The following is a 23,690-nucleotide window of genomic DNA, read 5'->3' as shown; positions in this document are numbered from 1 at the left end:
AATATTTCTCCAGTATGCTGAAAAATCTAGGGATGAAAAAAAAAATGTGTACCAGCACTAAAAAATTTTAGAAAAATGTTACATCAGTCATGATTTTCTCTCTAACCCTTTATTTCTGTCTCAGAGGGAAACGGTGCTGAAAGAGGTCTGTTTGAAGGGTATTTAAATGCCAATATATTTTTTATTGTCTATATTCATTAGGGTTTTGTACAAGAGGCTTGTTGGTTGTCTTTCATCAGAATAGGGCTGATGTTTGGCGAGGCACTAGTTACAGAAAATGAAGCTATCTGGGAGCTCCATGCAGGCATGTTGCAGCTTGAAAGCTTTGTCCCTTTCATATTTCTCTTGCAAAGGAAGGCTCTGGCCGGCTGGGAGCCATTTAACTGCTTTAACAATACAAGTGTTAACCTTTCCTTATCTGCACAATCACACAGCTATCACAGCCTTTAAAAATTTCTCCTGATTGCAATTTGCATTTCTGATTAGGCCTATTTATATGCAGATGAGGCTCTGTGGCATTCATCACTGTAATGTTATGGTTTTATACCTAGTCCAGATGTGAACAACCACCCACCATTATTTCCAAAATGATTCCCAACCAAGACAGAGCTGGTCTTTTTTACTTTTCCAAAGTATAAAAACAAGTCCAGATGATTAGGACAAAGTTCCTGGCTTTTTAAATGAATAGTCTGATGAACGTTCAAAATAATGTAAGAATGCAGGACCCCAAAACAGTATTGTGTAAAGTAATATGTCAGAAAATGATAGATGGTGTCTGGAATAATTTATATGTGTGTTTTGATTTTTTACAAATGGCTTACTCTTTATTTACTGTAGCCACATAATTTCTCAATTACCAGAATTAAGGTGTGGTTTCTGATTAGCTTGGAGAGGGAAATGGCAACCCACTCCAGTATTCTTGCCTGGAGAATCCCATGGACAGAGGAGCCTGGCAAGCTACAGTCCATGGGGTCGCAGAGTTAGACACAACTGAGCGACCAACACTTTCACTTTTCTGATTAGCAAGACATATGTACTTTTAATAGGCTATCATCTACTTGGGTATGTTTTCTGTCTTTTTTTGATGTGCATTTGTATACAGACCAAATGTTCAACAAATTCATAGGGTGATAAATATGAGGCAGCTTTGAAGTGTGTGTGCGTGTGCATGGGTACACACACATGCACGTTATGTGCATGTGTCTAACAGACCCTTTATCTCCAGCGACTCCTTAGTTTGCGTCTGAGCCCAGCCAAACCTCCGCTCTCTAATAACTTTTATACTCTCACTCCCCTCCCTTCTTCTGGCTTGGGAGAAGCTTCCAGATCTGAAACACAAATAACCAAGCCTCCCACTGCTTGCCTCAGGACAGGGCAAACTTCAGGAACAGGTGAATTGCTAAAAAAGGATCTTAGGAGTGACACGGATCCTTATCCCAAAGTAGGTTGAAGCTTTCTCTCCTCCTGGTGTAACCACTGGCCCTTTCACTGTCTCTTGATTCCTATGCAAGTGACGAATCAGGTTGAACTAGGGAACGTCAACGCTAGCTGGTTAGCCGGCCCTCAGTGTGATGACGTGTGCTCGGCACTTGCCTTTATCACAACCTTAAAGGCCAGCTTGACATTTTTGGACAGGGAGGATGGAGGTTTTACTTTTTTTTTTTTTTAATGTAGCATGTTTATAATTACTGCATAGCTTTTTATACTCACCAAGTTTTTTACTTAAAAAGTATCTTGTTAATTGGAAGTACACAATTTTCTTAGGAAGGGTTGTAGATTGCCAAGTGTGTTTGTGTGTGTGTGTGTATGCACATGTGTTTATCCTCTTAATCTTGGGTGGTAAAAACAGTATCCTTTCCTCAGAAAACTTCTTTGATGGAGAAATTTAGTATTGACACATTTTAGATAGGCACTCAGGTTATCTACCTATGTGTTTCATGGGGCTCTCTCTCATTCTATCTCAGCATTTCCTTTCCTAAAGCTAATGGCAAGTCATGACAAAAACCCTTTGAATCTATTTGGTTTCAGAGTGTTTTTCTTCCTCATTGGTTATGAGTGTTGTCGGTGTTCTGGAGCTCTCTTTAATTAAACAGTGAAGTTCATTGCAGAGTGCTCTTGTGTGTGGCCTTTCTTACCTGCCTCTTGCCTACACCTTTCTCTGATTGGAAATAAATTGAGTAAATTACCAAGTAAGGGAAGAAAAGAAAACCTGCCCCGAGTCAGGCAAGGAGTGACTTTCGTGAGTGATAGAGGACTTGGGACTTAACACAGTGCTGGTTACATGTGAGGAGGGAGCCTCAGACGTCAAGAGAACAGGTGATTACCGGGGTTCCCTGGGCTTTGTCAGAAAACAGGCGAGATCTGCCTAGCTGTTCTTGATTTGCCTGAACAGGGGTCTCCTGCTTTCTGCTCCCTGCCTCCACTCACCTCTCCCTTTCTTGTGACCTTCACTTTAGAAGATGACACGTGGGGTATTCGTGACCTGTCTCTGATCACGACATGACTCGCAATCTTTCCTTCACTGCAAACACACAGAAATTATCTGCTGATTGGCAGAGCAGCCACTGTTTGCTGAACTTGTCAGCATGTGTCATCTTGTCTAATGCCTTTGCTCCAAAAAAGTCACCCCTTTCTGACAGCCACTGCTGTCTGCTGCTATTTTTCTCCAGGAGTTAGAGGAGAGGAAAAGAAGGAAAACTGTTTCTCTAGGCATCAGTGGGTTCAACAACCTCTCTCTCATGATTCTCTCCTGAGGGCTCCTGTAGAATTCCAAAGGCTTAGAGGGATCTTGCAGATGACCAGGATAGACTTTTCACTTAGAATGAGCTCTGCTTCATAGATGCATTTGCAAGAACCCATGGAGTTAGGAGAAATATACAATTATGTTCCTTTCTTGGCAACCAGGTATCTTTCCTTAGCTGGGAGTCTTTGGCTAATGACCTCTTTGACCTCCTCAGATGGGGTCAGGGAGGCAGTGGGGACCAGCATGGGTGCGTTTACTGGATGAGGACTAAGAGCCCTGTCACTGGCCAGTTTACTGGGGCCAGATAGCAGCTGAATCTCGGAGAAGGCAATGGCAACCCAGTCCAGTACTCTTGCCTGGAAAATCCCAAGGATGGAAGAGCCCTGTAGGCTGCAGTCCATAGGGTCGCTAGGAGTCAGACACAACTGAGTGACTTCACTTTCACTTTTCACTTTCATGCATTGAAGAAGGAAACGGCAAGCCACTCCAGTGTTCTTGCCTGGAGAATCCCATGGATGGGGGAGCCTGGTGGGCTGCCATCTATGGGGTCATACAGAGTCAGACATGACTGAAGCGACTCAGCAGCAGCAGCAGCAGCAGCTGAATCTATGTGGAGTCTTACTGCACATTGAGAGCTTCCATTGCATTTCTGTGGGAAAATGCAGAGTGCTTTTAAGATTCCCAGCAGAAATGTGCTTGTCTGAGAGTGGGTGGGACAGAATGGCTTGAACATTCCAGTCCCTGAAGCCAGTGACTTTTCCTTCCTAAAGAGGAGTTTTCCTCTAGTACACAATTTGGGAAAAGAACTCATGATAATTCCAATTTACATTCAGGCTTGTTTTCCTCACCAAATTTAGATTGTTCCAAATTGTCCCCAAATATATTAGTTTCTGAGGGCTGCCACAACAAATTATTGCAAACCTGGTATCTTAACACTAGAGAAATGTATTCTCTCCCAGTTCTAGAAGCCAGATGTCCAAAATCAGGATGTCAGCAGAGCCCTGCTCCCTCTGCAGGCCCTAGAGGAGAATCCTTTCTGCCACTTCCAGATCCTGTGGCTCCTGGGGTTCCTTAGTTTGTGGCAGCGTCCCTGCAATCTCTGCCTCCATTTTCACATGGCTTTCTTCACTGACTCTCTATGTATTTTTCTTTTCTGTCTGACTGGTGAGGACACTCATCATTGAATTTAGGCCTCATCCTAATTTAGGGTGATTTCATCTCAGGATCCTTGTCTGAATTATATTTGCATGCGTGCGTCACTCAGTCGTGTCCAACTCTTTGTGACCCCATGGACTGCAGCCCACCAGGCTTCTCTGCCCATGGGATTATCCCAGCAAGAATGCTGGAGTGGGTAGCCATTTCCTCCTCCAGGGCATCTTCCTGATTCAGGGATCAAACCCACAGCTCCTGTGGCTTCTGCATTGGCAGGCAGATTTTTTTACCACTGAGCCACCTGGAAAGCCCTAGCTTAGATTAATTGAGTGCCATCTATGTGGCAGGCACAGTGCTATGCAATTCACAAAAAGCAGATATGTTCAGTTCCCACAGTGACCCTTGAGGTAGATGCTATCACCCCTTTATTCTTGAGGAGAAAACTGGAATTCCAGGGAGAAAGCCCTGCTCCCGCACCAGTGGAGGGAAAATGATTTGAATCTGTAAAGTTTGACTCCAAAGACCTCCCATTTTGCAACTGCTTTGAAAAGTTAAAGCCCTTTCTTCAGTTGTATTTATTTATTAATGGACTGTGATTTCAGCACTGAGGGGGCTGGAGTATAAAGAAATGAATGGGAGGGAACTGTTCTCAGAGCTTTCTGAGAGGGCTGTTCCTGGGTTATATATATTTAATTTGAATAAAATTATCCACTGGAAAAAAAAATGAAAATGATATCCCAGTCTTTAAGAAGCTTACAGTCTACCTTCCTTCTCCATGCTCCCGTTTAAAACTGACAGAGGAAACCTGAGAGTTAGAATTTTATTAGCATCAATGTGTCAGTCAAGGAACTGAAGAACAGAAATCAAGTGTCATCACAGGGGAGCACAGCCCTCCTTGGTTCAGTGATTAATGACTCCCAAACCAGAAATCCCTCCCCTCTCCAAACTCCCCTTCAGGCAACTGCCTTTTAGTTTCTGATTTAGAACACTTAAGGACAGTGTTTGAGCTAATGAATTGAAGACCATGTATTACATAAAAGCAGAGCAGCATTTCAGGTTGTCATTGTTAGTGCCCGGTCGTTCCCATCCCATTCCCTGCTCCTTGTAAAGCCTGTGCCTGCCGTGGCCATGAGGGCTGCTTCTGGTAGCATCTCCTCCCCTTCATTTTCCTCTTGTTTTTTCAGTAGGAAAGCCTCACTTTGGTTGTGGAGGAAACAGAAATCTGTTCCTGGCATCCTGCTTTGGAATGTATTTTCTCATGGAAACTTATACGTGGTTATTTGGGAGGAGGCAATAAAACAACTGAAGTTCTCACTCTTGGAGTATTATTAGACTCGTGGCCAGTTCGAGTTTTATAATTGAGTCCGAGGACAGCCTGTGTCTTAAACTTCATGCTTATGGGAAAAAATGCTTTCCATGCTCTAAACTATCCATTCACAAGAGTGCTTAGGAACACAGTCTGCTGGAAATTAGGGATGGACCATGCCCTCCAACCCAGGACATCTCTAACTTGGTTCTTGCTAAGTCAGGCTTGGGCTGAGTGCTAGAAGTTCAAGATGAATAAGATAGGATTTTTTTTTTTTGCCTGAGAAGAACGTGTTTTTACATTCCATTCACTGCTCCATTCACTGGCAGAGGTAAAATGGGCAGAAGTCAAACAGCAAAAAAAAAAAAAAAAAAAAGGCTAAGAGAAGGGACTGAGAAAGCAGGAGTCTATGTGACAGATTTCCTCAGGGTCTCAATGCCTACAGTTGACTCCTGTTCTGAAATACATTCCTTGGGCTGAATTTTCATCTAATTTCATCGAATTTCCATCATTTTTAAAAGGTAAAGATTCCTTTTATTCTTACTTTCCTAATTCACAGACCAAATTGTTCCCAAATGGGCGGCACCCCGGCTCCTCAGCTGTGAGATGCTGTAGAGGCAGCAGGGAGTCCTGAGTCACCAGTAATTGTCTCAGTATTATAGAATTGTCACAGGACATTTTCCCTTAGGGCTGTGAAATATAAGGAAAAGAAATTAAAACTAAACTATTGTTGGAATGTAATGCGTTAGTGGGGTGGGTGTTTAACGGCACAGTAAGGCTGGGTTTACCCCGGGGGAACTTTGGTTTCTCTTCATCAACCCAGGTCACTTAGCTATTGGCTCTCTGAGCAACGAACCCTCACAATCCAGGCTTCACTCATAAAGCAAGGAGAGCTAGGAGAATTAGCATCATTTAGCATTTATTAAGTGCCTAAGAGCAAAAATAAGTTTAAAAATACTCCAATACAAAAACAATAGTCTTTTATGCCTCTTTTTCTTTCTTGGGAGATTTAGTCCCGTTTTAGTGGCTTGTGGCCCCTACCTCTCAGGATGTCTTGGGGATGCCCTCCTTCCTGTATCCTCTCCATTACCTTGAGAACAGAGTAGCTGGAGGCAGCTGGCAGAAATGCCCCAAGAAGGCTTCCACTCTGTGGAACATGTTTCCAAACTCTTTTTTTAATTTGAGTTGAGCAGTTGGGGCTCTTAGTTCCTGTGGAGGTGCAGCTTGCTGCCCCTCCTGACTCCTGGCAGGCAGGGAAATTTCATCTTTGCAGGGTTTCATCTGGAGATCAGGTGGCAAAGCAGGAGCGTGCCTCCAGGGAGTGCTGGTCCCCATCCCTGTGGAGAAGAAGCCCACCTGGAGAGGAGGAAAAGGCTGGAGAATAAGAGGTGTTGACTTCGAGCTCTATCCAAGCTCTCTCCCTCCTGACTCTGATCTCATTATTTCAGCCCCAGTCACTTTGGCTAATTTCCACTTAGCTCCTAAATGGTGGAGAGATGGGCAAAGAGGGTAGGCAAGGCAACAGAACTTGAAGTAGTACTGAAGGGTTTGCGGCACCCTCATTTCCTCTTGACTCCGGGAGGCGGGGCTGGGTGGGGGGGACAGGAGTAAATGTGACGAATACTTAGATAGACTGTCTTTACAGGTTGGCATAGTAGTAGGGCAGGGGCAGCACAAGGATGAACAGTGATAAGGTGGTAAAATGAAGGCTCGTTACAGCTGCAGCTGTCCTTTCCTGAAAAGTCCTGAAATCAGGTGGAGCCAGGGTCATAAGAAAGAAAATATAGGGTAGTGGTCAAGCATTGATGTTTGTGTCAGTTATCTGCTGGTAGGTAACAAACCACCCCAAAGCTTAATTGTACAATCACTTATTAGTTCTCATAAGTCTGGGTTCTTGAGTGGCTGCTGGCTGGGCTTCCTCATGCTTCCTTCCTGTGGTCAGCTGGGGATTTGGTTGGGGGCTGGCTGGTCTAGGATGGCCTTGTCTAGGATGACCTGGCTCTGCTGCGTGTGTTTTCTCATCATCTAGCAGGCTGGCCAGGACTCTTCTCACACTGGTGATAGGGTTCCCGACATAGATACAGGGACGGGTAGAAAATTGGGCTGTTTTTACAATTCATTTACCCCAGTGTTCTGTAGTCAGCCTGCATGAGTTCAAATACCAGCTCTACTGCTTTCAAACTGTATGGACTTGACCAAGTCGCTTGTCTCTGCACCTCAGTTTCTTCCTCTATAAAATGGAGGTATGGCTGAGGCTGTATTAGCCTCATAGAGTTGTTGTGAGCAGTTAAGGAATGTAAATTGCTCAGGACAGTATATAGAAAGCATTCGATTTTTGCTGGATGCTATCAAAGAACAAAACCTCAAAAGAGTATTTATATTGGGAGAAATTTGCTTTCCCTTGTAGCTTGGGAGTTGAAACCTTTTCTTAAAAAGGGCTACCTATGAGATCAATCATTTGAAAGTTTAGCTAATTGATTTATTGATGATTATATGGGAAATTGAGAATGAAGACTGATTTCTCAATAAATCTTTACTATCAATACTTCTACTGCCTCTGCCTGAGGGACTCTGCCGTGAGTATCCATTATTACAGTTCCTTTGTTGACAGCCACGCTTCTAAGAGATGTGGACCCCCCACCCCCACCCCGTCCCCATATATACCCATGAATGTGATGTCAGGACCGCCCCTTGGGAGCAGAGCAGGCCTTGGTCCCCTCTCTCATTATGCCTACAATGAGTGATAATACTGTCATCCTCTGAGGACTGAGGCTGCAGGGCTTTCCCTTCCTCTCAGTTTCATCTTTGTGGCAGCTTTGTACTTGGTGGCTGAGTTGTGTCATGGGGGCTTGGCTGCCTCCCTCTGCAGGTCCCTTTAACCCTCTTGGTAGGTACACCCTCCGCCCATGTTCTAGTAATTTCATGTCCCTAGGTAAAGGGACGATAATGAGAGCTCTGTCAAGACTGGGAATGATTTTTTTTTCCAGTCCAGACTGGAAAGCCTAAAAACATTGGCAATGGGAGACTGAAACCCAAGCCATGTGAAGGGATTGTAAGGAGAGCACTTCGTTGCTCCAGACGAGTTCAGGTTTCTCAGGTCAGAGGAGTGATACCCCAGGGACTGAGCAGATGAGACTGCCCACCTACTCACAGTGATCTTGGAAGAATTCTGGAGGACCGGAACAGTGTCCGAAGAGTGGAAAGGGAGAATGTGCTTCACTTCTTCAAAAAAGTAAAGAAAGCAGGACCTGCAGACTACTACCTCATGAGCTTGATTTTATGCTGGGCTAATTACTAAGGTTCTTCTTTTTTCTTTGAATAGCCTATGAATTCTTAGAAGAGAAATCTGTGATCATTATGAATTGGCTGGGTTCACTAAAAATGAGCCATGTCCAGCTAATATTGTGGTTTGGTATTACTGCAAGACAAATGCAAATAGGGACTGTTTCAGACAGAATATATTTGGAATATTGCCCTTAGGTTAAAATCTATTGTGATGTTTTTGTGGCCAAGATGGAGAAACACAGGCTGGAGGATGGTAGTGGTGATGGATCACAACCCAGGAAGAATGTATATATCGAGCAGCATTGGGTGATGCTGTCTGTGTCACCATGGTGGCAAGTCCTGGAGGCCTTGAGTAGGGCTCTCTGCTGACCTTCCTGTCTGCTGAATGTTTTAAAGTGTATAACGAGTTGGAGGACATAAGCCTATTGATCACATTCACGGAAGGGTAGCTGTATGCCGAATACCAGACTTGGAATCCCCCAAAGACCTCTGTCACCAAGAACAATGGGATTCTCTAACAAATAAGTAAACTTGAAAACTCTGATGAGCTGTATAGACAGAGAGCTATGGCTTGAGAATGCGCGGGTAGAAAATGACCTTAGTTGGGGCATAAGTTCAGTAGGTCAAACAGTAGGACAGTCTTTCATGATTAACATGAGGCTTGAAAGTCAGAACAAACAACGCCCCCACACTGGCTCCATCCCAATCAGAACTCCTTTGGAAGGATGGGCACCACACTCAAATTGCCACAAAAGAGTCTGGCATTTCAAAGTGGGATTCAGACACTTGGTTCTGCTTCTGCTCTGTCACCAGTCCATCCTTTCACCTCTGGGGGTGGAGCACACCAATGGCACCAAACTTAAGCAGAATGTTTTGCACTCAGATAACAAGGCCCATGTAAACTGTTTCCTTCAGCACCCTCCCTATGCTCCATGATACCAATAGAGAGGAATGTACGTTGTCAACAACTGCAGGGCTGGAGCCATTCCCTAAGCAGCGAGTCTCACCCAGCACAGAGATCCTTAGTCCTAAATACAGCTTAGAATCCCCTGGGAGCTTTGAAAAATACCAGTGCCTGGGCACCACCACCAGAGACTCCAGTGTAATCAGTCTGGAGTCAAGCTCAGCATTTATATTAATATATAATGAATTTTACAAATCTATACATTTGTAATAACATGCATACTGTTTGCATTTTAAAGTTCCCCCAGATGACTCTAAAGTGCACCCACAGTTGAGAAAAACCTGGCCCTGAAACAGCAATCAGACAGTTGTTTCTTTATTTATATTTCGAAACTACAGTGTCTCTCCTGGTAATTCTGGTTCCTACCTTCCCCATCCCCACCTCATGGTTGAGAATCGAGAAATTAGAGATAATACAGATGGGAGTGTGTTGTTGTACATTATGAAGACTGTAAAATCAGGAAAAATAAAAAGGATTTCAGCAGAATAGTCAGGGATGCCTGTCTGGGGTTGAATTGTGGTATGTCTCCAGTTAAAAAGGTATGTTGAAGACCTAACCCCACTATACCGCAGAACTGACACTATTTGGATATCAGGTCATTGCAGGGGTAGTTAGCTGGATTAAGATGAGGTCGTAGTGGAGCAGAGTAGGTCCTTAATCCAATATGACTGGTGTCCTTAGAAGAGGAAAGAGTTTTGGACCTAGACACACACAGGCACGTGAAGACAGGAAGACTGCCGCACTGCCATGGGTCATGGGGCACCTAGGCCGCTAGAAGCTGGAGAGGCCAGGGAGAATCTTTCCATAGGAAGGAAAGGAGCCTTTCCAGGGAGCCTGCCCCAGATGACACTTTGATTTTGGACTCCTGGCCTGCAAGCACATCTGAGCATCAGCAAAATTGCTGAGATGATGACACTTCTAGGACACTCGTCATCAGCCACGTGAAGTTAAGAGCAACCACAAGCTAATCAGCTGTTTTAGAAGAAAACAGAAATCATTTTTTCAAGAAATCATTTCAAGAAATCATTTTTTTGAAATTCAAAATTACTATGAAGAGTATTTGAACTATCGATTTATACCTACTACTGTTAAGATAAATCTCCTCAATGTATATTGAGCAAGAAGTTATTAATATGACACAATCAAACCCTTCTAGTTTAATTACTGAATGTTCTGGGGATACTGTTAAAAAGCATGATTTCATCTTCATTTTTAAAATTTGGTAATACTTTCATACAATTTATAAGAAAGGAAAATTTTTATTAGAGGGTGCACTCAAAAATTTCTTACTGATAAAATATACAATCAAAAATACTTAGAGACCACTCTTAGACCAGTAGCTTTGGGCTCTAGTTCAACCATTGTAAATAGTGCTTCTACGATTGTTTATCATTCACAGTTCACATCTACTGTCTTCTATGTAATTTCTTTGAATTGCCACTGTAATTCTGATAGGTAGGGCTTTTGCCATTTTAGAGTTGAGGATTCACAGCTCAAAAGAGTTATGGTTTGCTTCAAGACACACAGTTAATAGAAGCTAATATGTAGCAGGGGATGAGCTTCAAGGGGTCTGTAAATGAGCCAAGATTGAATGCAAAATGGGCCAGTTTTAGAAAAATGGTTGTCATGAGTGGAATTGTGTTCCTCAAAACTTATATTGAAGTCCTAACCTTCCATGCATCAGAATGTGACCTTATTTGGAAATATGGTCTTAACAGAGGTATTTGAGTTAAAATATAAGCAATCCAGTTGGTAGTACTGTGTTATGGCAACCCTAGAAAACTAATACAGAGGTCCATAGCTCTGAAAATGGTACAGGACCCTAAAATGTTTACAACCACTGATATAATTCAGTGCAACCATGAGCAGCCCAGAGGCTGAGAGTGACTTTTCCTAGGTGATATGGCTGAGTCTCACACATTCTGACTCTTCAGTTCAAGGTCAAGGTCAGGAGGGGTGAATGTAGAGAAACTGGCCTGTCTCCTTCATCACTAGAATTGCTGTTGGTCCTGCCTTGGTGGTCTGCCTCTACCTGCCACAGCTCACTATTCTGTCAGTGACTTTAAAGCAATAGGTCAAAAGTGTGTTTTGTCTTTGCCTTGATGATGATCTTCTTTTCTGGAGATCATAGTCTTCCTTTTACTACCCCACTTTGTGAAACTTGCTCAGTTGTGTCCGACTCTTTGAAAACCCATGGACTACACAGTCCATGGAATTCTCCAGGCCAGAATACTGGAGTGGGTAGCCTTTCCCTTCTCCAGGGGATCTTCCCAACCCAGGGATCAAATCCAGGTCTCCCGCATTGCAGGCAGGTTCTTTACCAACTGAGCTATCAGAGAAGCCCCTGCCTTTACTTTCTTCTAAAATTCACATTTGGTGCTTCCGAGTCTATCAGAAAGAAAATAACCCCAACTATAACTAAATTTGTATATCATCAGGGACATGGTTCATTGGCTTAGCTCTCTAACTGGAAAGGGGTGGGGAAAAAAATCAGTGCATCTGGAACAAATTTACAAGAAAAGAATGACACCTGGGTAAAAAAATGTTTGCCAAATGAACTTGGCAAAATGTAAGAGTTTCCCAGTTAAAACTAGGAGCCTGTATGTGAATAGTGACCTACTTACAAATGGACTGTAAATTGATGCTTGTAATTAATTTCTTGAATCATCTGATCAATATTCATCAGGCATACACTGTAATCAGGCACTGCATCAGGCACAGCAGTGAACAAAACTAATTTCCTGTCCTCATGGAGTTTTTATTTTAGGCGGGGGGAGAACAGTAAACAAGTATATAATATACTGGGTGGTGACAGGGGCCTGACTGAGGAAAACAAACTGGAACAAGGGGAAGAGAGAGTGACAGAAGGGGTGGGATTTGCTGTTATATATAAGGTGCTGATCAATGCAAAGAAATGGAGGAAAACATAGAATGGGAAGGTCTAGAGATCCCCTCAAGAAACTTAGAGATACCAAGGGAACATTTCATGCAAAGATGGGCTCGATAAAGGACAGAAATGGTATGGACCTAACAGAAGCAGAAGATATTAAGAAGAGGTGGCAAGAATACACAGAAGAACTGTACAAAAAAGATCTTCATGACCAAGATAATCACGATGGTGTGATCACTCACCTAGAGCCAGACATCCTGGAACGTGAAGTCAAGTGGGCCTCAGAAAGCATCACTACGAACAAAGCTAGTGGAGGTGATGGAATTCCAGTTGAGCTCTTTCAAATCCTGAAAGATGATGCTGTCAAAGTGCTGCACTCAATATGCCCGCAAATTTGGAAAACTCAGCAGTGGCCACAGGACTGGAAAAGCTCAGTTTTCATTCCAATCCCAAAGAAAGGCAATGCCAAAGAATGCTCAAACTACCGCACAATTGCACTCATCTCACAAGCTAGTAAAGTCATGCTCAAAATTCTCCAAGCCAGGCTTCAGCAATACATGAACCATGAACTTCCAGATGTTCAAGCTGGTTTTAGAAAAGGCAGAGGAACCAGAGATCAAATTGCCAACATCCTCTGGATCATGGAAAAAGCAAGAGAATTCCAGAAAAACATCTATTTCTGCTTTATTGACTATGCCAAAGCCTTTGACTGTGTGGATCACAATAAACTGTGGAAAATTCTGAAAGAGATGGGAATACCAGACCACTCAACCTGCCTCCTGAGAAATCTGCATGCAGGTCAAGAAGCAACAGTTAGAACTGGACATAGAATAACAGATTGGTTCCAAATCAGGAAAGGAGTTCGTCAAGGCTGTATATTGTCACCCTGCTTATTTAACTTATATGCAGAGTATATCATGAGAAACGCCAGGCTGGAAGAAGCACAAGCTGGAATCAAGATTGCTGGGAGAAATATCAATAACCTCAGATATGCAGATGACACGACCCTTATGGCAGAAAGTGAAGAAGAACTAAAGAGCCTCTTGATGAAAGTGAAAGAGGAGACTGAAAACGTTGGCTTGAAACTCAACATTCAGAAAACTAAGATCATGGCATCTGGTCCCATCACTTCATGGCAAATAGATGGGGAAACAATGGAAACAGTGACAGACTTTATGTTTTGGGGTTCCAAAATAACTGCAGATGGTGACTGCAGCCATGAAATTAAAAGATGCTTGCTCCTTGGAAGAAAAGTTATGACCAACCTAGACAGCATATTAAAAAGCAGAGACATTACTTTACCAACAAAGGTCTGTCCAATTAAAGCTATGGTTTTTCCAATAGTCAGGTATGCACGTGAGAGTTGGATATAAAGAAAGCTGAGCACCAAAGAATTGATGCTTTTGAACTGTGGTGTTGGAGAAGACTTGAGAGTCCTTTGGACTGCAAGGAGATCCAACCATCCTTCTTAAAGGAAATCAGTCCTAAATGTTGATTGGAAGGAGTGATGCTGAAGCTGAAACTCCAATCCTTTGGCCACCTGATGTGAAGAACTGACGCATTTGAAAAGACCCTGATGCTGGGAAAGATTGAAGGCAGGAGAAATAGGGGACAACAGAGGATGAGATAGTTGGATGGCATCACTGACTCACTGGACATGAGTTTGAGTAATTCTAGGAGTTGGCTATGCACAGGAAGGCCTAGTGTGCTGCAGTCCATGGGGTTGCAGAGTCAGACACAACTGAGCTACTAAACTGAACTGTACTGATAAAGTGCTAAAAACAGCCTCTCTGATAAGGTAGAGGGGAGAGTTTAAAAGGAGTAAGGGAGCAAGTCATGCCTAGGGAAAAAGTAAAGGCGAAGTTCCTGAGGTGGGAAGCCGGGAGACACATTTTTGCGTAGGAAGGAAGCCCAACTGAGCACAGTGAGAGAGAGAGGGAGGCGGGAAGGGAGGAGATGATGCAGAGAGGGAGAGAGCTGGGGACAGATCATGCGGAGCCTTGTAAGCTACTGCAGTGGTTTTGAATTCTTTTATGAATGAGATGTAAAGCCATTAGAGTTTGAGGTAGAGAAGATACATGAAATGACTTTTGTTTAAAGAAATCTTCTGGATAGTATATGGAGAATGGAATGTTAGGGAAGGAAGGGGGTAGGAGTTCAGGCAGAGAAACAAGGAAGGTAAGGGTGTCTTACCTGTAATAACTCAGGTAAGGGAGAATGGCACCTGGGACCAAAGTGCAGGTGGTGAGAAGTAGCTGGATTATGGATATAATTTGAAGGTGGAGTTGTAAGGATTGCTGATGGATTAGATGTAAGGCGTGAGAAAAAATGAGGAGATAGTAAAAATCTCAAAGTAGCTGGCTGGAGAAACTGGAAAACAGGCTACTTCCTGAGGTGCAGATAGTTGTGGGAAGAGCTGATTTAGTGGGCAGGGGTGAGGGGTCAAGAATTAAGAGTTCTGTTTCAGACACTGTTTGAAACGCAGATTTGTCATCCAAGTAGAGCTATTGAGCAAGCAGTGAGAAGCAGGAGTCTGGAGCTCCGTGGAGACATCTTGTCTGATGTCATCAGATGGGAGTCATCAGAATACATTTGATTTTTAATATCACAGGTCTCATAGACATTACCTGGGCAGTCCATCCATGCTCGTGTTCATGTCCGACTCTTTGTGACCCTTTGAATTATAACCTGCCAGGCTCCTCACTCCATGGGATTTTCCAGACAAGAATATTGAGGTGGGTTGCCATTTCCTCTTCCAGGGGATCTTCCTGACCCAGGAATCAAATCCATGTCTCCTGTGTTTCCTGGATTGCAGGTGGATTCTTTACCAGTGGGTGTAGATAAAGAAGGTACGAGGTCCTGAAGGTGACTCCAACACTTAGAGATGGGAAAGATGCAGAGAAACCAGGAAAGGAGTTTGACAAGGAATGGCACTGAGACAAGAGGGGGACTAAAAGAGGGTGATTTCCAGAAACCAGAGAAGGAAGGTTTAGGGGAGAGGATGATCAAGATGTATAAAGTGCTCATGAGTCAAGTAAGATACTGGTTGAGAACTGCCTATTGAATCTGATGACATGGAGGAAACCGTGACCCGGTCAAGAGCTGTTTCGATGGAGTTATGGGGATAAAAACCAAAGTGGAGTAGAGTCTCAGGCGATATCAATATTCTGTTTCTTGAGCTGGGTAGTGGTTACACTAGTGTTAGATTATACATGATATATTACATAATAAAACATTTCATAAATGGAAGGGAAGTTGAGATAGTGATTATAGACAACTCTTTTGAGAAGTTAGCTCTAAAGGGAGCAGGAAAAATGAGCTGGTAACTGAGGAAGGAGAAAAAGGATATGTTTTCTAAATTTCAGTGGTCATTTGTATCTGTGAGTGTTATAAATAGGGCATTCCAGTGCGCACACATGAGACCGTGGTGTGCATTATATGCACAATGTGGTCTTCCATTATGAAGTGTATGCAGTATGAAAAATACGTTCTAGAGAAATGTGCCTAGTTGTGGCTGGTGCTATATTTAGCATTGTTGCATCCCACCTGGGATGATTTGATAATCTTGGTTGTTAATCTGTATCTTTGGGGTTGAGAATATAAATGTAAGAATAAAATAGATTTGGCAGGTTTAATCAAAGCTTGAAATTAAAGACAAAAGTGTCTGGGATACCATCAATTAACTATAAGTATATAAGCACCTACAATGTGTGAAGGATTGCTCAGACCTGTGGAAATGCATTGATCAGCCAGGAAGAGCATTGGCCCTCAGTTCAGTTCAGTTCAGTATCTCAGTCATGTCTGACTCTTTGCGACCCCATGGACTACAGCATGCCAGGCTTCCCTGTTCATCACCAACTCCTGGAGTTTACTCAAACTCATGTCCATCAAGTTGGTGATGCCATCCAGCCATCTCATCCTCTGTTGTCCCCTTCTCCAACCACCTTCAATCTTTCCCAGCATCAGGGTCTTTTCAAATGAGTCAGTTCTTCACATCAGGTGGCCAAAGGATTGGAGTTTCAGCTTCAGCATCAGTCCTTCCAATCAACATTCAGGACTGATTTCCTTTAGGATTGATTGGTTTGATCTCTTTGCAGTCCAAGGGACTCTCAAGAGTCTTCTCCAACACCACAGTTCAAAAGTATTGATTCTTTGGTGCTCAGCTTTCTTTATAGTCCAACTCTCACATGCATACATGACTACTAGAAAAACCATAGCTTTAACTAGACAGACCTTTGTTGGCAAAGTAATGTCTCTGCTTTTTAATATGCTGTCTAGGTTGGTCATAACTTTTCTTCCAAGGAGCAAGCATCTTTTAATTTCATGGCTGCAGTCACCATCTGCAGTCATTTTGGAGCCCCAAAACATAAAGTCTGTCACTGTTTCCATTGTTTCCCCATCTATTTGCCATGAAGTGATGGGACCAGATGCCATGATCTTAGTTTCCTGAATGTTGAGTTTCAAGCCAACGTTTTCAGTCTCCTCTTTCACTTTAATCAAGAGGCTCTTTAGTTCTTCTTCACTTTCTGCCATAAGGGTGGTGTCATCTGCATATCTGAGGTTATTGATATTTCTCCCAGCAACCTTGATTCCAGTTTGTGCTACATCCAGCCTGGCATTTCTCATGATATTCTCTGCATATAAGTTAAATAATCAGGGTGACAATATACAGCCTTGATATGGCCCTCGGCAGCTCACAATCTATTTAAAACTCCCTCATGTTAGGAATCAGAGAAGGCAATGGCAACCCACTCCAGTACTATTGCCTGGAAAATCCCATGGACGGAGGAGCCTGGTAGGCTTCAGTCCATGAGGTCGCTAAGAGTTGGACATGACTGAGTGACTTCACTTTCATGTTAGGAAAGGTTTCCTTGGTGGCTCAGCTGGTAAAGAACCTGCTTGCCAATGCAGGAAACACAAGAGACTTTGGTAGGGAAGGTCCCCTGGAGAAGGAAATTGCAACCCATCTAGTTTTCTTGCATGGGAAATTCCATAGACAGAGGAACCTGGTGGGCTATAGTCTATGGGGTTGCTGAGAGTCAGACACAACTGAGTGCATGCACACACACACACACACACACACATGTAAGGAAGAGTAAACCTAAGGCAGATGGAGGGAGGGTGTAAAGGGTATGGAGATGGTTTTAACTGAGGAGACCTAGGGAGGGCTGGATTTGTGCATCTGTGATGGATGGATGAAGTGCTACTTCAGAAGCGAAGTGAGAGCATGAGCAGAGGAAACACAGGGCAAAAGTGGGTCCAGGTCGAGAGTTGTTAGCATGAGAGATGGGACTAGAAAGGGACTGGAGAACCCTGTGCTCAGGGTCTTGATGGCTATTTTGAGTGGTTTGTTGGGACTGCAGAGAACTGGGAAGCCATTGCCTTTAGGAAAACAGTGACAAGTATGTCCCCTGTTTTAGAAAGATACCTCTAGAGACAGAGTAAGGATGAACTGGAGAAAATAGGGGTAAGGAGGGCATGCAGAGGCTGTGCCAGGGCCAAGCAAGTCAGCACAAGACAAGGAGAGAGGCGAGGGGGCAGGGGCAGGTGTCAGAACTTGCTGATGCTTCTGGGGCATTGTCGGCAGGTAGAAATCAAGGCTGATCCTTCCCCAGGCATGCTTCCCTCAGTCATGTGCTGAGGCCTCCCTATTAATCTGAGGGTTCCTATCAGAAGCCTGAACCCAGGCTTTTCCCATCTCAAGTTCTCGCACTTGTGTCCATCTTTACTTACTCCTTTGTGTATTAGTGTCAAGTTGTGTATTTGATTCTCTCTCTGATTGGCTATTTGAGGGATAGGACTACAACTTTCTGAATCTTTATATCTGTCATAGCACCTGGGACCAAATTATATGCATACTATGTGTTCAGGTTTTTTTAAAAATAAAATAATTTTGAGGTAACTGAGTGTGTAGATGTATCATCAAATAAGTCTGAAAATAGAGAGAAATTTGTTCAAGGAAAGTAGGAGAAAGTGAATATTAGAGAGGCCAAGTGGTATAGGCTTTTAATATCAGACTTCTTTGGTTATTTATTGCTATGTAACAATCAACTCTAATACTTAGTTGGCTGAATGCCTAGTGGCTTGAATAACAGTTGATGATGTATCATGATTCTGTGGGTCAGGAATTCAGGTGGGACTTGGGTAGGTAGGTTTTTTGCTCCACATAGGGAGAGTCAGCTGGAGCATTGGCTCAACTGCTGCATTCGGCTAGCAGTTGACTAGGCCAGAAGGATCAGAGGAGCCTTTCTTCACTTACATGCCCTGGGCTCCTACACCTGGCCTCTATCCACCAGCTGCCTCACAGCATGGCAGTCTTGTCTTAGGGTTGTCAGACTTCCCACGTGGTGACCAAGTTCCCAGTGCATGAAAGTATATCTGCAGATCTTATAAGGCCCTGCCATGGAAGTTGCACACATCCCTTCTGCCACATTCTATGGGTCAGAACAAATCACAGCACCAACCCAGATTCAAGGGGAGGAAAATAGACTCTACCTCTCTGAGAGAGGACTGGCAGAGAGTTTGCAGACATCTCTAATCCACCACACAGACATTCTGGATTTGAATCCTGGATCCTCCACTGATGGTAGTGTGCTTTGGGGTAAGTTATGTGAACTCCCTTAGCTGAGATAATATCAGTGTTATTGGATGCTAACATTGAAAGAGCTAAGGGAGAGATGATATGGCAAAGTGCCCTGGCATGTGGTAAGTGAAAGTGAGGTCGCTTAGTCACGTCCGACTCTTTGCGACCCCGTGGACTGTAGCCCACCAGGCTCCTCCGTCCATGGGATTCTCCAGGCAAGAGTACTGGAGTGGGTTGTGGTAAGTGCTCAACAAATAATAGCTATTATTATTACTACTGTTACATGCACTTAGAGGATAAATACAATGAAAATAGAGAAGAGGATGTCTGTTGCATTTGACATTTAAGAAACTTTTGATGACTGCCTGACTTTGGGAGAGAGCAGAAGCAAGGTGATTAGCAAAAGCCAGTGGCAGAAGTTAAGCTATAAGTGAATTTGAGGGCAGTGAGCGCAGCTTGGCAGTGAAGGGGGAAATAAAGTGAAAGGGACTGTCATGTGGGAAAATCAGGTTAAACAGAAGGGCAGGAAGAGAGGTGGATGATGCCATGTGAGAGGAGATAATTGATGAGGGCAGGGCTTTTAAAAGGCTTCTTAACATTTTACAGATTCATATTTAGAATGCTGTGATTATGAACTAGAAAGCTGTTGAAGTTGGCTTTCATAACAGGACTCCATCTCTATATTTAGCTTTTCTTGCCTCCTGATACAGAGGTCTCTTGTCCTCTCACCTTCCAATGTGTCTCTCTGGTTGGACACAAACACTTAAAGAATTTGAAGCTCTTCTAGATTTTTAAGGCTTGGCCTTAATTTCAGAGTACTGTGAAATTTTGCCTATAAATCACACCACTGGAGTTTCCAAAGCTCTGAAAAGATTCATGCATTCCAAAAAGATTCTAAAAGAAAGCACTTTCCTGCATAATTTGGAAGGTAAATGTGATTAAAAAAAAAAAACAAAAACAGCCCTACATCATAGGTGAATTTGGAGTAATTATAGTGTGCTTGGGCCAAAATCAGCAAATTAGAGTCATTAGGAACAGAGCCAGAGCCCCCAGGTCCCCATGCCAAGGTGTGGGTAGTCAGAAGCAGGAGGCAGGCAAGGGCAGGCTAAGCAGGAGCCAGGACGCAAAGTGAAGGAGCTGTGAGGTCAGAGAGATCTCCCAACAAGGGGTTTCAGGGTAAAGAGAGAACCAGGGAGTTAAAGTACTTTAGTCCTCTGAATTATGGCCCAGGTAATGCCAGATTTCGGCTTGAAGAACATCTGTGACTCTGCTGAGGGCTTACTTTTAGTGTCCACCCTTGTACCTTGATCTCTCTCTTCTCTCTAGTTAGATACCCATCTCTTCATCACGTGGCTATTCCAAAAAGTATTTAAGAAAACGCAGACTTTGTAACAAGATGAAAACACATGAGGGAAGGAATTTAGTATGGTTAGAAAACAAAGCTAGGAGAAAGATTAAGCCAAGGGGAGGCTGATAAACAAACTGTGTACCATGCTTTCTTATTCACCTTTGGACCATACCTTTGTTTCTTTTTTTTTTTTTTTTAATTTTATTTTATTTTTAAACTTTACATAATTGTATTAGTTTTGCCAAATATCAAAATGAATCCGCCACAGGTATACATGTGTTCCCCATCCTGAACCCTCCTCCCTCCTCCCTCCCCATTCCATCCCTCTGGGTCGTCCCAGTGCACCAGCCCCAAGCATCCAGTATCGTGCATCGAACCTGGACTGGCAACTCATTTCATACATGATATTTTACATGTTTCAATGCCATTCTCCCAAATCTTCCCACCCTCGTACCTTTGTTTCTGAGTTTCCTAACTCTCAAGGCAAACAGCAAAATACAATCAGCTACATGATTTGCAGTGTTTAAAAAATTAAAAACAAATGCAGTGTGCTCAAGATAGGTAACATAGTAAGCAATGTTTTCACTATCATATTCATGGTAAATCCAACAACAATTTTTCAATGTAAATTGACATTATGACTATAAAGGAAAATTAGGTCAAAATTAATAAAACAGTGTAGTTCACATGTATAGCTCTCTAGTGGTTTAGCCTAATATGAGATTAAGTTTTGGATTTTCTAGACCGATAGATTAAACCCCCGCCTGGCTATAAAACAGGAGCACAATTGAAGTCAATAAAGCATCTCATTTTAATTTTTTAAGCTAACTTTAATTCATGTTATTTCTTGGTATACTCCCTGAGTTAAACAAATGGATTTCCAGATAACCAATCAAGTTGGTTTATTGTTATAAGCTAATTATATTTTTGTAGGATGACTTACCAGAAATTATGACTTGTTTTAGAATATTTTAAAGTAATCCTTTCTATGGCTTGCTTATGTCTCATCTATTTCTTAACAATTTTGTTTCAAGAAAAAGTCAGTTTTCTGTATGTAGTAACATGTTCATCATCTTTTTCTCTGTCATACGGGAGAGTAGAAGAACTGACAGAACTGAGAGAAGGAAGTTCTAAATTCTATGTAAAGGTCATAATAACTAGGAATCTATAGTGAATTTGTACTTCTTAGTTCATAACAGATTCTCATCCACAGAGTCAGAAATTCAAGGAAGGTCGATAAGAACTTTGAATAGCCGTATATGGTTCTTAACAGGTTTCTTCTGATGGTAATAGTGTTAAATGGTTGACAATGTGTTTAAAAGAAGGAATCATAACAGGAACTGTTAATTGAAATATTTAATTAAATAAATAGTTAATTTAAATATTAAATTGAATTTTGAGTAATACGAGATTTATGCTTAAAACTTGGCTTTTCTCTATAGTAATTCATTCAATTTATTGAATATTTTTATTTATTTGCTACACCAGGTCTAAGTTGCTCACAGGATCTTTGTGGCATGTGGGATGTAGTTCCCTGACCAGGGATTGAATCCACGCCCCCTGCATTGGGTGCTTGGAGTCTTAGCCACTGGACCACCAGGAGAGTCCCTTTATTGAATATTTTACTGTTCGTAACTCTATTATAAAATTGATGGTTGGAGGGGATGAGATACATTTTAAAATGTAAGACATATTCACTGCTCTTCACTCATACAATCATCTAGTTAGGAAGACATATGAAACAGGTAAATAATATAGTGTATAAAGGAGTACCAGTGAGCAATACTGAGATGGAAGGAAAATTTTTGTAACATATATAACAGATAAAAAATTAATATCTATAATCTATAAAGGGGCTTCCCAGGTGGCACAATGGTGAAGAATCTGCCTGCCAATGCAGGAGATGCAAGAGATGGGCATTCAGTTCCTGGTCAGGAAGATCCCCTGGAGAAGGACATGGCAAACCACTCTAGTATTATTGACAGGGAAATCCTCATGGACAGAGGACCCTGGCAGGCTACAGTCCATGAGGTTGGAAAAGTGTCAGACACGAGTTAGTGACTGATTACACATAGCAAAATATATAAAGAACTCCTTCAAATAAGAGACAGTCCAATTGAAGAAACGTTAAAGAATAGACATTGGCATTCCACAGAAGAAATACAAATGGCCACTGAAACATGGAAATGTGCTCAAACTGTCCAAATTGTAATACAGCACCACCACATTCAGCTAGGCCCCTCAGTGGGCCCCACCCCCAAGTGGGCAACTGTCAATTAGCAACCGTTAGTGGTCCTGCTCAGCCATTGGTCAGTGCTGCAATAGGTCCCTCCCCTAAGCGAGCGACGGTCAGTAAGTGACCGTTAGTGGCCTATTCAGCCGACAGTCAGTGGACTGGTGGTCGTCAGAGAATGAGATAAGAGGAACATACCGGACTTCTCCCACCGCCCTCCAGCTCACCCAGCCTTGGGGCAGTGGGTGAGCCTGGGGGTCCCAGGGAACAGTCTGGGGGCTGTGTCCTGTAGGGCTCTGGAGACCTAATGCCACTGAGACATAATGGCAGTGGCCGTTTGCAAGGGACGCAGCCTGTGGGACCCATCAGGCAGCCCGAAGAAACCTGAGAGCCAGCTAGATTCTGGGCTCCTGGCTTCCTCAGCAATGACAGCTGGGCGGGATCTGGGGACCTGGTCCTCAGGGAGCCACCAACTGAGATCAGCTTGCTCTTAGCCAGGACCTGGACCTCGAAGGAGAAAGTTGTGCCCTGGGACCTTGCCCTTTCTTGTCAGAACAGAGAATAGTATTTGTTTGGAGATTTATGGTCATGACCATGACCTGATCTTCAAGCCCAAACATCTGACATCAGGAAGTTGCAACAACTAACCATGCCCTCCCTCACCTTTCCTAGAAAACATCTTTGCTAACAGCTTTCAAGGAATTTTGGGGTTTTTTTTAGGGCATGAACCACCCATCTCCTGGCATGACCCTGCAACAAACCTTTCTTTGTTCCAAACTCTGATGTTTTGACATTGTCTGGCCTCGCTGTGTATTGGGCACATGGACTTGCATTTTGGTAGCAAAATCAAGAAAATATGGCAACCCACTCCAGTGTTCTTGCCTGGAGAATCCCAGGGACGGCGGAACCTGGTGGGCTGCCATCTATGGGGTCGCACAGAGTCAGACACGACTGAAGCGACTTAGCAGCAGCAGCAGCACACACTTGAACTGCTTCATAGGGCATGAAAGTTACCTGCATCCGGCTCTGCCCTGAAAGTAAGATGCAAGCTGTGGGGGACTGGGGATAGGGGGAGAAAAACCTGCTGTTTGCTCAGGTGGTCACATATCTCATTAATGCTTCTTAATGTGAGAGATTCCTTTATACAGTGTGAGTCTGGTATTATGTGTACTTTTCATATGACAAG

The 23,690-nt window shown here is 43.1% G+C and overlaps 1 protein-coding gene across 1 annotated transcript in view; it reads left to right on the top strand.

The window, feature by feature from the left end:
• MYO3B (myosin IIIB) overlaps positions 1-23,690 on the top strand; it is a 547,383-nt gene that overhangs the window by 153,476 nt on the left and 370,217 nt on the right. The window lies entirely within an intron of this gene.

Source organism: Bubalus bubalis, chromosome 2 (genome assembly GCF_019923935.1).
Source record: "Bubalus bubalis isolate 160015118507 breed Murrah chromosome 2, NDDB_SH_1, whole genome shotgun sequence".
NCBI classification, from domain to species: domain Eukaryota; kingdom Metazoa; phylum Chordata; class Mammalia; order Artiodactyla; family Bovidae; genus Bubalus; species Bubalus bubalis.
The sequence above is the reverse complement of the archived record's forward strand: the minus strand, read 5'-3'. Positions and strand labels throughout refer to the sequence as shown.